The following is a 12,426-nucleotide window of genomic DNA, read 5'->3' on the forward strand; positions in this document are numbered from 1 at the left end:
AGCATAATATGTTGTAAAGAACTCCAATTCAGAACACATGAATTAAACCTACTTTTAATAGAAGGCATGCCACGTACTTCACACTCTCAGTGCTTTATAAGGATTATCTAATTGATTCTACGAAGAACTACTCTATAAAGTAGCTGATACTATAAGCCCATTTTATGGGTGATATTAATGGAGCTTGAAGAGGTTAACTTGCTCAAGGTCACACAACCAGGAAATGGAAAGCTGGAATTCAAACCAGATTAGCTGATACTAATGTCCATGGTATTAACCATGATGATCTGTGGCGCTGTCAAGAATTAGTTTTACTGTATTCCTTATTACTTCAATATCCTCACTTATGCCTAGGAAACCATGCAATATCTGTCTCATAGGGCTGCTGTGATAATTAGCTCAGGTCACGGAGTGAGAAAAAATATATATCTAAAATGGAAGGCTTTGTAAACAGGGAAATGTCCACATATCTAATTTATTGTTATCAAGCAGTATTCTCAGTTAGCTGTGTCATCTTTGGCAAATCTCTTAGCTCCTCTGGCTTCTAGCTCCTCACCTTGAAAATGATGATGGTATTAGACTAGAAGATGTCCAGGTCCTTTCCATGTCAAATGCCTCCAAGGTTGTTAAAAGAAATGCTATAATCACAAGACCATAATAGGACCAGGAGGAAGTGGGGAATTGAATCAGAAGGGACATGGCAAAGTGGGGCATGAAATTAGATGGAGCAAAATTCCATGACAACCATGACCCAAGAGAATAAGCACCTGGAGTGTTTTCTCCCTCATTGTCTTTTCTCTTTTCACCTCTGCCCTAATAACACATTTAAGAAATACCCATCCAGTTGTGGGTATTTCTTTGGCTGTGAATGGACAGCCAATTTCATGGCCTAAAGCACCAATCTTGGAGTGCAGTAGGGCCCACCTGAATAGATCTTTTGAAAACAAATGAGCAATTTCAAGTTTGGCAAGAGCTCTGTTATCCTGGGGGATGTCGGTCAAGGTAAGAGGGCAAGATTTATAGAAAAGAGTGGATTCCGTGTTATCTCAATATCCAAGTGATTCTTCCAGTAAAACCTATGTGGAGTAAGATTTGTGGTCCTCATACATTTTATGAGGTTTATGCTCTCTTCTCTTCTTTATCTCTTTCCTCTCCCTCACTTCCACACCCTCCACTTAGGGCTTTTCCTGGGGTTCTCTTTCTCCCTACCCAAATTCTCTCACCTTCAGTGAAAAGAATAATCTCTAATCTAAAATGTCAATATTACTATGGAGTGAGGGGTGGATGATGTTGAGTTCTAGTTCTGCAATTTCTTAATGATGTGGTCTTTAACTCAGTTAACTTGTGCTTTTCACTTGTAAAATGAGAGAAATAGAAACATTTAGAATCTAATGAGACAATTTCTATAAAGCCCAGCACACTCTAGAAATTAATAATAAAGCATTGAATGAAAAATAATAATTTGCTGAATTCCAGGGGATTTAACTAATATCAAAACATCTTTGTCTAAGTATGGCCCTCTCATCACTCTTATTCAACACAGTACTGGAAGTTCTAAGCAGAGAAATTAAGCAATAAAAAGAAATAAAAAGTAACAAAATTGGAAGAGAAGGAGTAAAACTGTCACTATCTGCAGTTGACATGATTTTATATTTAGAAAGCCATAAAGAATCCATCAAAAAACTATCAGAAATAATAAGCGAATACAATAAAGTTTCAGGGTACAAAGTCAATATACAAAAATCAGTTGTTTTTTTTTTTAAAGGCAAAGATCATACCCATTTCATTTATTTATTTTTTTAAAGATTGACACCTGAGCTAACATCTGTTGCCAATCTTCTCTTCTTCTTCTTGTCCCTAAAGTCCACAGTGTATAGTTGTATATTCTAAGTGTAGGTCCTTTTGGTTGTGCTATGTGGGACACCGCCTCAGCATGGTCTGACGAGTGTTGCCACGTATGCATCCAGGATCCAAACCGGAGAAACCCTGGGCCGCTGAAGCAGAGCACGTAAACTTAACCACACAGCCACGGGGCCAGCTCCAGTTGTTTTTCTATATACTAACAATGAACCAGCAGAAAGAGCAATCAAAAATAAAATCCCATTTATAATCACAATAAAAACAACAAAATGCCTAGAAATAAATTTCACCAAGGACATGAAAGACCTGCACACTGAAAACAGTTAGGGATTGTTGAAAGAAACTGAAGACAGAAAGAAATGAAATGATATTTCATGCTCATGGATCACAACTGATTTCTGAATGTTGACTTTTTGTTCTGGAACTTTATCAAATTCATTTATTACTTTCAACACAGTTTTGGTTGAATCTTTAGGATTTTCTGTCTACAAGCTCATAACATCTGCAAGTAATGCTAATTTTATTTCTTATTTCCCCATTTGTATGTCTTATATTTCTTTATCTAGCCTTTTTGCTCTAGCTAAGATTTTCAGTTGCTATATTGAATAAGAGTGGTGAGAGTGAGAACCCTTGTCTTGTTCCTAATGTTAGAGGGAAAGCTTTGTTTTTCACGTTGACTATAATATTACCTCTGGGTTTGTTTTATATGTTCTTTGTTATGTTGAGGAACATTCCCTCTAGATCCAATTTTGCAGGGTTTTAATCATGAAAGGATATTGTACTTTGTCAAATGCTTTTTCTGCTTCTATTGAGATGATCATGTTTTTCACCTTTCATTCTACTAATGTGGTGTATCACATTTATTGATTTGTTCATTGAACTTTCTTCCTTTCCTAGGATAAATCCCACTTGTTCGTGGTGTATAATCCTTTTACTGTGTTGTTGAATTTGGTTTCCTAATATTTTGTTGAGAATTTTTGCATCTTTTTCAAGATGGATATTGGTCTGTAGTTTTCTTTTCCTGTGTGCTGTTCTTGTTTTCTTTTCTTGTGTGTTTATCTGGCTTTGGTGTCAGAGTAATACTTTCAATTCCAAAATGCAATAGGAAGTATTCCTTCCTGTTCAATTTTTTGAAAATGTTTGAGAAGGATTGTCATTAATACTTTTTTTAACGTTTGGTAGAATTTGCCAAAGAAGCCATCTGGTTCTGGGGATTTCTGTGTTAGGAGGTTTTCAATTACTGATTCAATTTCCTTACTTGATTTTTTTCTATTTAGATTTTCTGATTCTTCCTGATTCAATCTTGACCGTTTGTATATTTCTCGGAAGTTATTCATTTCTTCTAGATTATCCAATTTGCTGGGCTGTAATTGTTCATAGCAGTCTCTTATAATCTTATGTATTTTTTACTATCACTTGTAATGTCTCCCCTTCCATTTCTGATTTTATTTATTGGAGTCTCCTGTCTTTTATTGTTAGTGCAGCTAAAGATTTGTCAATATAGTTTATCTTTTAGAAAACTAGCCCTTAATGTCATTTATTATTTCTATTGTTTTTCTGGTCTCTATTTAGTTTATTTCTAGCCTGGTCTTTGTTATTTCCTTCCTTCTATTCACTTTGGTCTTTGTTCTTCTTTTCTCATTCCTTGAAGTGTAAGGTTAGGTTGTTATTTGAGATTCTTCTGTATTCTTAATGTATGCATTTATTGCTGTAAACTTCCTTCTCAGAACTGCTTTTGTACCATAGTATTGGTTTTGGTGTATCATACTTCCATTGTTATATGTTTCAAGATGTTTTTTGATTTCTCAGTTGCGCATTGATTTTTCAGTAGTGTGCTGTTTAGTTTTCACATATTTGTTCATTTCTCAGCTTTCTGCTAATGGATTTCTAGTTTCATGCCAATGTGGTCAGAAATGATACTTGGTATGATTTAAATCTTAAATTTTCTAAAACACATTTTGTGTCCTCTCATGTGATCTATCCTGGAAATGTTTTCTGTGCACTTTAGGAGAATGTGTGCTCTGCTGCTATTGGATGGAATGTTCTATAAATGTCTGTTATATCCATTTGGTCTAACGTGATTCAAGTTGAACATTTTTGTGGGAATTTCCTCTCTGGATCATCTACCCATTTCTGAAAATGGAGTATTAAAGTCCCCTACTATTGTTGCATTGTTGTCTATTTCACCCTTTGTATCTGTTAATATTTGGTTAATATATTTAGGTGCTCTGATTTTGGGTGCATATATATTTACATTTATTATGTCTTCCTGATGAATTGACCCCTTTATTATTATATAATGACCTTCTTTGTCTCTTGTGTCAATATTTGGCTTAAAGTCTATTTTATCTGATATAAATATAGCTATTCCTGCTTTCTTTTGTTTTCCACTTGCATGAAATATCTTTTTCCATTCTTCCACTTTGAGCCTATGGGTCTCATGAAAGCTTAGTGAGCCTCTTGTAGGCAGCATATAGTTGGGTGTTGATTTTTCATCTATCTAGGACTCTGCCCTTTTTTTTGGTGAATTCAATTCATTTACATCTATTGTAATTATTGATATGTAAGCACTTACTAATGCCATCTTATTCATTGCTATCCGGTTGTTTGTATTTCCATTGTTTCCTTTTTTCTTGTGTGCACCTACCTTTGCACATGTGTTTTTTTCCATGGTGGTAGGCTCTGTTTCCCCTTTCTTATCTTTCGTGAACCTAGTCTAGATTTTCACTAGGTGATTACAATGAGGGTTGTATAGAAATCTCTTAAGGAAAACAGTCCATTTTAAGCTCATAGCAGCTTGACTTCAATTTTCTACAAAAACTGGACCCTTCTACTCTTCTGTTTTACATTATGTTATTTTTGCCTCTTTTTATATTCTGTATTCTTTAACAAATTATAGTAGCTATAATTATATAATACTCCTCACTTTTAGTCTTTATACTACAATTTAGTGGTTAGCCCACCATCCTCTTACAGAATTAGCCTTTTCAGTCTGCCTTTATATTTACCTTTATCACTGTGCTGTATTCTTTTGTATGTTTTCATGTTGCTGATTAGTGTCTTTTCATTTCAGCTCAAAAAACTCCTTTCAGCAGTTTTTAGAAGGAAGATGTAGTGGTGATGAACAATCTCAGCTTTTGTTTTTCTGGGAAACTCTTTACTTTCCCTTCCTATATGAAGTATAACTTTGCCTGATAGAGTATTCTTGACTGGCAGTTTATTCTTTCAACACTAAGTATGTCATTTCACTTTCTCCTGGTCTGTGGGATGTGGCTGAGAAAACTCCTGGTAACTTAATGGGGGTTCCTCTGTAGGTTACCATCATTTTTCCCTAGTTGCCTTTGGGATTTTGTGTTTATCTTTGATTTTTAAAAGTTTAATTATAATATGTCTTGGAGAAAGTCTTTTGGCATGAAATAATTGGGTGGTCTATAAGCTTTGTGAGCTTGGCTGTCCAAGTGTCTCCGGGTTTGAGAAGTCTGTAGTATTATTCCCTAAATAAATTTTCGTCTGCCTTCTTCCTCTTTTTTCCTTTCAAACTTCAATTCTTTTAATTTTGTTTTGATGAAATCCCGTAGATTGTATAGGCTTTCTTTGCTCTATTGTCTTTCTTTTTTTCTTTGCCTTGCTCTGACTGGGTTATTTCAAACTTCTTGTCTTCTAGCTCACTTATTTGTCTTCAGTTTTCTTTACTGCAAATGCTCTTTATTGCATTTTTCATTTCATTCATTGAATTCTTCAGTGCCAGAAATTGTTTCTTTTTTATAGTTTTGGTTTATTTAGTACATATATATATATATGTGTGTGTGTGTGTGTGTATATATATCATTTTGTTCATTTTTTTCTCCTAACCTCATTATTGTCTTTTTAGTTACCTTGTAGTTCATTGAGATTCTTCAAAAAGCTATTTTGAATTCTTTATTAGCTTGGTCACAAAATTATGTACCTTTAAACTTCTGAAATTGGAGATTATGGTCATCTTTAGGTGACAACATATTTCCTTGATATTTCATATTTCTTGTAGGTTTTGGTTGCTGCTTTTACATTTGAATTAAAAAAGACCTCCTAAAATCTTTACTAATTGCCTTCCTATGGGGTTTACTGTCACTGGTGGTGTTATATCTGAGATTTTCTCTGACTTTATATGGGTGAATGTGCTCCACTCTGCTTGCTACCATGGTTGGCAGAATTTTTAGGCTATTGTGTCTTCCTCGTTACAATTCACGAGGATGGCTACTGGAAACCTCTTATTTGTTTTCTCAAAGCTAGTGCTATAGCTCATGTTTGTGTGTTCTCTCTTGCCATAGACCCAGGTTTATTTTTCTGAGACCACCCAGTTTACCAGCTTTGTTGTCACTGCTTCCCTTAGAAATATTCACAAGAAGCCAGTTGCAGAGTGGGGAGAGGTGTGGGTTTGGCACTGGGGCCTTGTGGTTCCCACTGATCTGGGGGGGAGATTCTTGGGTGAGGTACTCCTGGAGGCTCACGGAGGATTTCAGCTGAAATCCTGAGTGCAGTAGGCAGGAACTATGCTCATTTAATGTCTTTTGATATTATCATTTGTTTATTTCCTGATCTTCTCCCTCCCTCCATCACCAACTACCTGTCTCAGTGCACTAGGTTCTTTTTAGAGACACAGATTTCTCCAGCTGTGTCCAACACTACTGAAGTGGCTGGGCACTCACTCACTGTTCTTTTCCCCTGTGGCATAGTTCACCACCGTTGAATATTTCAGACTGTGCATTGTTGCCTTGAATGAGTGGTCCTTGGAATGCTCCTCTCACCTTCCCCACTGTGACCAACTCATGCTTCTTTTCTGTTCCAATAGTTCACTGTACTCCACTCTCAAGAAGGCTGGGCTTCCACAAAGTCTCTCTCATTCATGGGTGTCTGCCAAAGACAGCACTCTCCAGACTTTACCTGATCATAACCCAGATGGACTTAGGTAGGTTCACTGACTCCTGCTGGCTCTGCAGCCCATTCTGAGGTCTGTTTGACTATTATGGGATACACAGGTAGGCAAGATTTCTCCTGGGTCCCTTGGTCTATGGCCCTGGATACCACAACTCCCACAAGATGTTTTTGCTCAAGAATGGATGTCTAATTCATTCTTACAAAAGTGGGACAAAAAGAAGGACTGTCTTTTACTGCTAAGATGCTAACATTCCTCCTTCCTCTGATAATTTTTAATCTCATACACTTACTCATGTAGATATGCAGCTTATATCTTTGACTATTGTGACACCAAAAGACACCAAGTCAAAATTTTTGTTTAAAGGGATTCTGTGTTGGTGTTGCCCCTAAGGTATCTGACAGAAATAATATAAAGCATTTCTGAAGGAAGACATTTTAAACTCAAGCCTCAGTGATTCCCACAGATAAATTTTTTTTAAATGCTAAATTAAGATAAAAAAGTCACTAAGCAGACAAAAATACAAGATATCTTGCTGAGAGTCAGCTATAACATCAAACTATAAAATCAGATTTGCAAAACTATGTAAATTATTAGATATTAATAAGAAATAAATATGTTTAATATGTTTACATAATGGATGCTATAGAAAGTATGATGAAAGAATAAGAGACTATCAAAGATGACCACTCAGGAAAAGAACAAAATGAAACCTTTAGAGAGAAAACAAAATATTATCACTGAAATGTGAAATTAAACAGATGCATTAAACAGCCAGTTAGCAAAACTTATGATAGAATAAATTATCTGGAAGAGAGATCTGTAAAAATTAAACAGAACACAGGAGAGAAATACAAATAATGGATGTTTGAGTGAAGTGGAGGGGAGAGCAAGAAGATTCAATGACAGACATTTAATTGTGGTTCCAGAGGCATATACTAGAAATATAAAGACAATTTCAGAATATTACCTGTGTTTGATAGATAGCACATCAGGCTTAAGTTTACCTTATTGAATGAATGGACATTAGAGGAAGCTGTGAATACCTCCGTGAGTAGAAGATGAACAGAATATATCGTAGATGTAAAATCAATCTTTTTGTTGTCATGATTGTTGGTTAAGATGATGACTGTGATGATGATGAAGAATGTAGTTTTCTGCTCTGTTCTCACAAAATTCTCTTTCTATTCAGTCTCACTGTGGACAGAACCACACCTAAGTCTGGCATGATCAATACACTCATGCATCACTTAATTGTGGGGAAACATTGAGAAATGAATCATTAGTCAATTTCGTTTTTGTCTGAACATCATAGACTGTACCTCCACAAACCTCCTTGGTATACCTACTACACACCTATGCTATATGGTACTAGTCTTATAGGATCACCATCATTTATGCGGTCTGTTGGTGACTGAAATGTTGTTACGTGGCACATGACTGTACATATTCTGTCTGCTCCCATTTTTCCTTCCACATTGATCTCAAATCTTGCATTTATTTTCTAATTAGTAACTTCCTTCCTTCAGAATACTTTTCAAAAGAGTTCACCATGAAGCAAAGACAGATCTAATTTTGGGAAATGAACCCTTCTGCCTCACTTCTCAGACTACAGCCTTATGCTTCAATGGGGATTTTCTCATATTGTTCATTTTTGGTCCTAGAAGGCTGGGAAATGATTGGCGAAAAGAAAGTCATTCTGGATGGCTAATACTGACAAGTATTTGTAGTTCATAGACATAGTTTATTCCACTAATGTTGCAGTCTTTCTCCAGGGAAATCTCCAAGACTTCTGCTTTACGCAAACACAAAACTCTCAGCTACATGTGACATATATTTTCTAGGTTTCATGGCTTCCCATGATTTTCTTTCTAGTTTGAGTTCATCTGAATAAAAATATACTTGTGCTGGAGATGTTCTAATGACCACCTGAAGAGATGACAGCTATTGCATCTTGAAGAGGGCATGCAGTGTCTTATGCAAAAATATTATTTTGGTTATTTACTGTTTGGCCTGAAGACTTAGTGCTTAACTTCTCTGGACTGGCTCCAAGGAGAAAAAGAGAAAGGACTTCCAGAAATCCTGCCTCAGTTTTCTAATCCCCATGTCCCTTGCCTAAGCATCCTCATCCTTACATGAGTTCAAATCACTCTACTTCTACAGAAGTCTTGAATCTAGGAACCATGAATAGACTTGAGGGTGACAGAGAATCCAATAAAACCATATGCAGAGGTGATAAGTGGTTGCAGTTTCCTGGGTACAGGGTTCAGACTTTGTAACAGATTTTCAAATGTATCACTGACTCAAAGAAGATCAAGAGTCACTGTCTTAGATAATTTAACTTATAAGTATCTCTGATTTGAAGAAAGAAAAAGCTGCACCTGCAAAGAAAGGAGCATAATGGCTCTTTCAAACTTATCTTATCTAACTTCTCAGGTGCTTTCCTAGAATCATTAAGTTGTTCAACTCACATCCATTTCCAAACTATATCTTGTCTCTGACTCTTCCCACTATTCTATGGCATTATTTTTAGATCTCAGATGGTTTTATGAAAACAGAAAGGCAGTTACAAGATAGTCCACCCTCCCTGATTACAGTTTAGTGGAATCTTGGTTCCAAAGATTCTATGTATTTATTTATTTATTTTCTGAGGAAGATTTGCCTTGAGCTAACAGCCATTTACAATATTTCCCCTTTTTTTCTTTTTATGTGGGCTGTACCACAGCATGGCCTCTAACAGAAGAATGGTGTAGGTCAGTGTCTAGGATTCAAACCCAGGTACCCTAAGTGAAGGGCGCTGAACGTAACCGCTAGGCCCCTAGGGCTTGCCCCCGAAGGAGATTTTAAAAGACATGTACTCCAGCATCCTCATTTGGTGTATGAAGCCTCATGATTCAGGGACTTCTTCAAGCACTGATTAACATCAGAGCCATGTGTGAGGAGAATTTTTGTTTCACCATATTGAGAGATAGCAGTTTTCACCAGTTTTGTCTATTTCTGATTCTCATATATTTGTGAATTCTAGGAAGTTAAAACATGAAATTAAGACATTTCAGAGGATAATGTACTCATAATGCCAATTTACTGTCTTTTGTCCCCAAAGAGAATGAGAATGTTTACTGAAGGGAATTGTTCATTTAAGTTTGGTAATCATGCGTGGAAGACAGATTAACTCAACATGATGATTTAAGTTGTATATTTAGTCAGCTGCATGACTGGAAAAAGACGAAGAATACTTGTTTTTGTTTTTTGAGAATGAAATAATTTCCATCTGTCATCTTTTTTGTCAGTAGATGACACTAACCATGTCCATGGAAAGGAATAGAAATGAGACTTCTGTGTCCACGTTTGTCCTCCTGGGACTTTCAGATGAAAAAGAGGTGCAGCGTGTACTATTCCCAGTCTTTCTAGGGATCTACCTTATGACTCTAATCTGGAACCTGGGTCTTATCATCGTAATCAGGATGAACTCCCACCTGCACACGCCTATGTACTTTTTTCTCAGTTTCCTATCATTTTTAGACATCTGTTATTCTTCTTCAAATAGCCCAAGAATGCTTTCAGACTTCTTAAAAGATGAAAAAAACATTTCCTTCATTGCCTGTGCCACCCAGTATTTTATTGGGTGCTGGATGGGTCAGGCTGAATGCTGCATCTTGGCCACCATGGCCTATGACAGATTTGTTGGTATCGGTAGGCCTCTGCAGTACTCGAGCATCATGGCTCCTGGCCTCTGTCATAAGTTGATTGCTGGGGCCTATGGGAGTGGTTTCCTTGGTAGCTTAGTTCAAACAGTTTCTTGCTTTTGTCTCTACTACTGTGGGCCCAACATCATTCCAAATTTCTACTGTGATGTAACCCAGATTATTTCTTTGTCTTGTTCTGATTCCCACATCAGCCAAATGATTCTGTCTCTCGAATCTATTTTTGTTGGGTTTGGTTCCTTCTTGGTAATCATCTTATCTCATGCAATCATTGTAGCTTCCATCCTGAAACTATCTTCCATCAAAGGTAGTGCCAAGGCCTTCAATACCTGTGCCTCCCACCTAGTAGTTGTGACAATCTTCTATAGCACCAGCCTCTTTATGTACCTGCATCCTAACTCTAGCCACTCCAAGAAGCAAAACAAGGTGCTGTCAGTGTTCTATGTTATCCTAATCCCCATGTTAAACCCTGTTATCTATAGTTTCAGGAACAAGGAGATCAAAGAGGCCCTCAAGAGGATGACAAAGAGAGTAACACATTTATTTCCATAAAAACAATATTTGGGCAGGTGTTATTTCCCCTATAAGGAAAATAGAGATAAGAACATGTAAGAACTTTTTGTAGGTCATACAACAGCTAGATAGAGAGAAGTGAAAAACTCACTTCTTGATTCCTGGTGCCATCATATTTAGCTCACACTACCAAGCGATCAGTTTGAGGCAGTGTTATGAACATTGAATCTAGTTTAAAAGGTTTGTTCCCAGGATTATACCCACGTAGGTAAACCCCATATTTTGAGAACAGAGGTTCTGATAGACATTATATGCAGAGATAGACAAGAACCTAGGAATCCACACAGTCTTTCTCCTATGATTTTTAAAATGTCTTTTATTCATTTTCAACTGTTAAGCTTTTATATGTATTTCAATAAAATAAAATAATGTATAAAATCAAGTTGTGAAACTTAAAAATTATTTTAAAATGAGTACTTTTAATCTCCACCTCAAAGAGGGAGAGAGAGTGAGTATGAGAGGGAGGGACACAGAAAGAGAGAGATAGAAAGACTGAAGGAAAGACAGAGAAAGATAAAATATGACAGGAGAGGAGAAGAAGAAAGATTGATCTGGCTTTATTCCCAAATAAGCTTGTTCCTTCCATCTTACTCATTGAGCCTCCTTGTGAAGTGAATTTTGAAAAAGGTATGGGTGAAAGGAATGGTAGAAAGAAGGGGCACAATAAGGTCAAGAGTTAGAGAGATTCTCAGAGGCTAGAAAGAAGTCAAAGTCATCAACTTCTGGTCATAGTTGGCCTGTAGCCTGCTCTATGGTAGCTTACCAGAGACCATGCAAGACCTCAGAAATGCAGGCTGTCATGGTGTGTCTAGGGAGACAGGATCTGAGTTCCAGAGATCCGAGTCTCCCAAATATTCCTGGACCTTAAGTTTGACCAGGGAGCAGCAAAGCCAGTTTACTTGGGGGTACGATGTAGACTCGAGTCCAACTAAGAGAATTTAAAGAACATTTAAATGGACATATACTTTTAGAGGAGAATTTTTTTACTTTTTACTTTTTTAAAGATTGGAACCTAAGCTAACAACTGTTGCCAATCTATATTTTATTCTTTCTGCTTTTTTCCCCAAATCCCCCCAGTACATAGTTGTATATTTCAGTTGTGGGGCCTTCCAGTTGTGGCACGTGGGACGCCACCTCAGCGTGGCCTGATGAGTGGTGCCACATCCATGCCCAGGATCCAAACCAGCAAAAGCCTGGGCTGCCACATCGGAGTGCACAAACTTAACCACTCGGCCAGAGGGCTGGCCCCTAGAGGAGAATTTAAATAGTAAGCTTCACATATATTACATTAGTATTTATACAATACTCTACACTTCATATAGTTAAATTGCATGGATGTGATTTTTTTCTATTACCATATGAAGTTGGCAGTTGAGA

Source organism: Equus asinus, chromosome 17 (genome assembly GCF_041296235.1).
Source record: "Equus asinus isolate D_3611 breed Donkey chromosome 17, EquAss-T2T_v2, whole genome shotgun sequence".
NCBI lineage: Eukaryota > Metazoa > Chordata > Mammalia > Perissodactyla > Equidae > Equus > Equus asinus.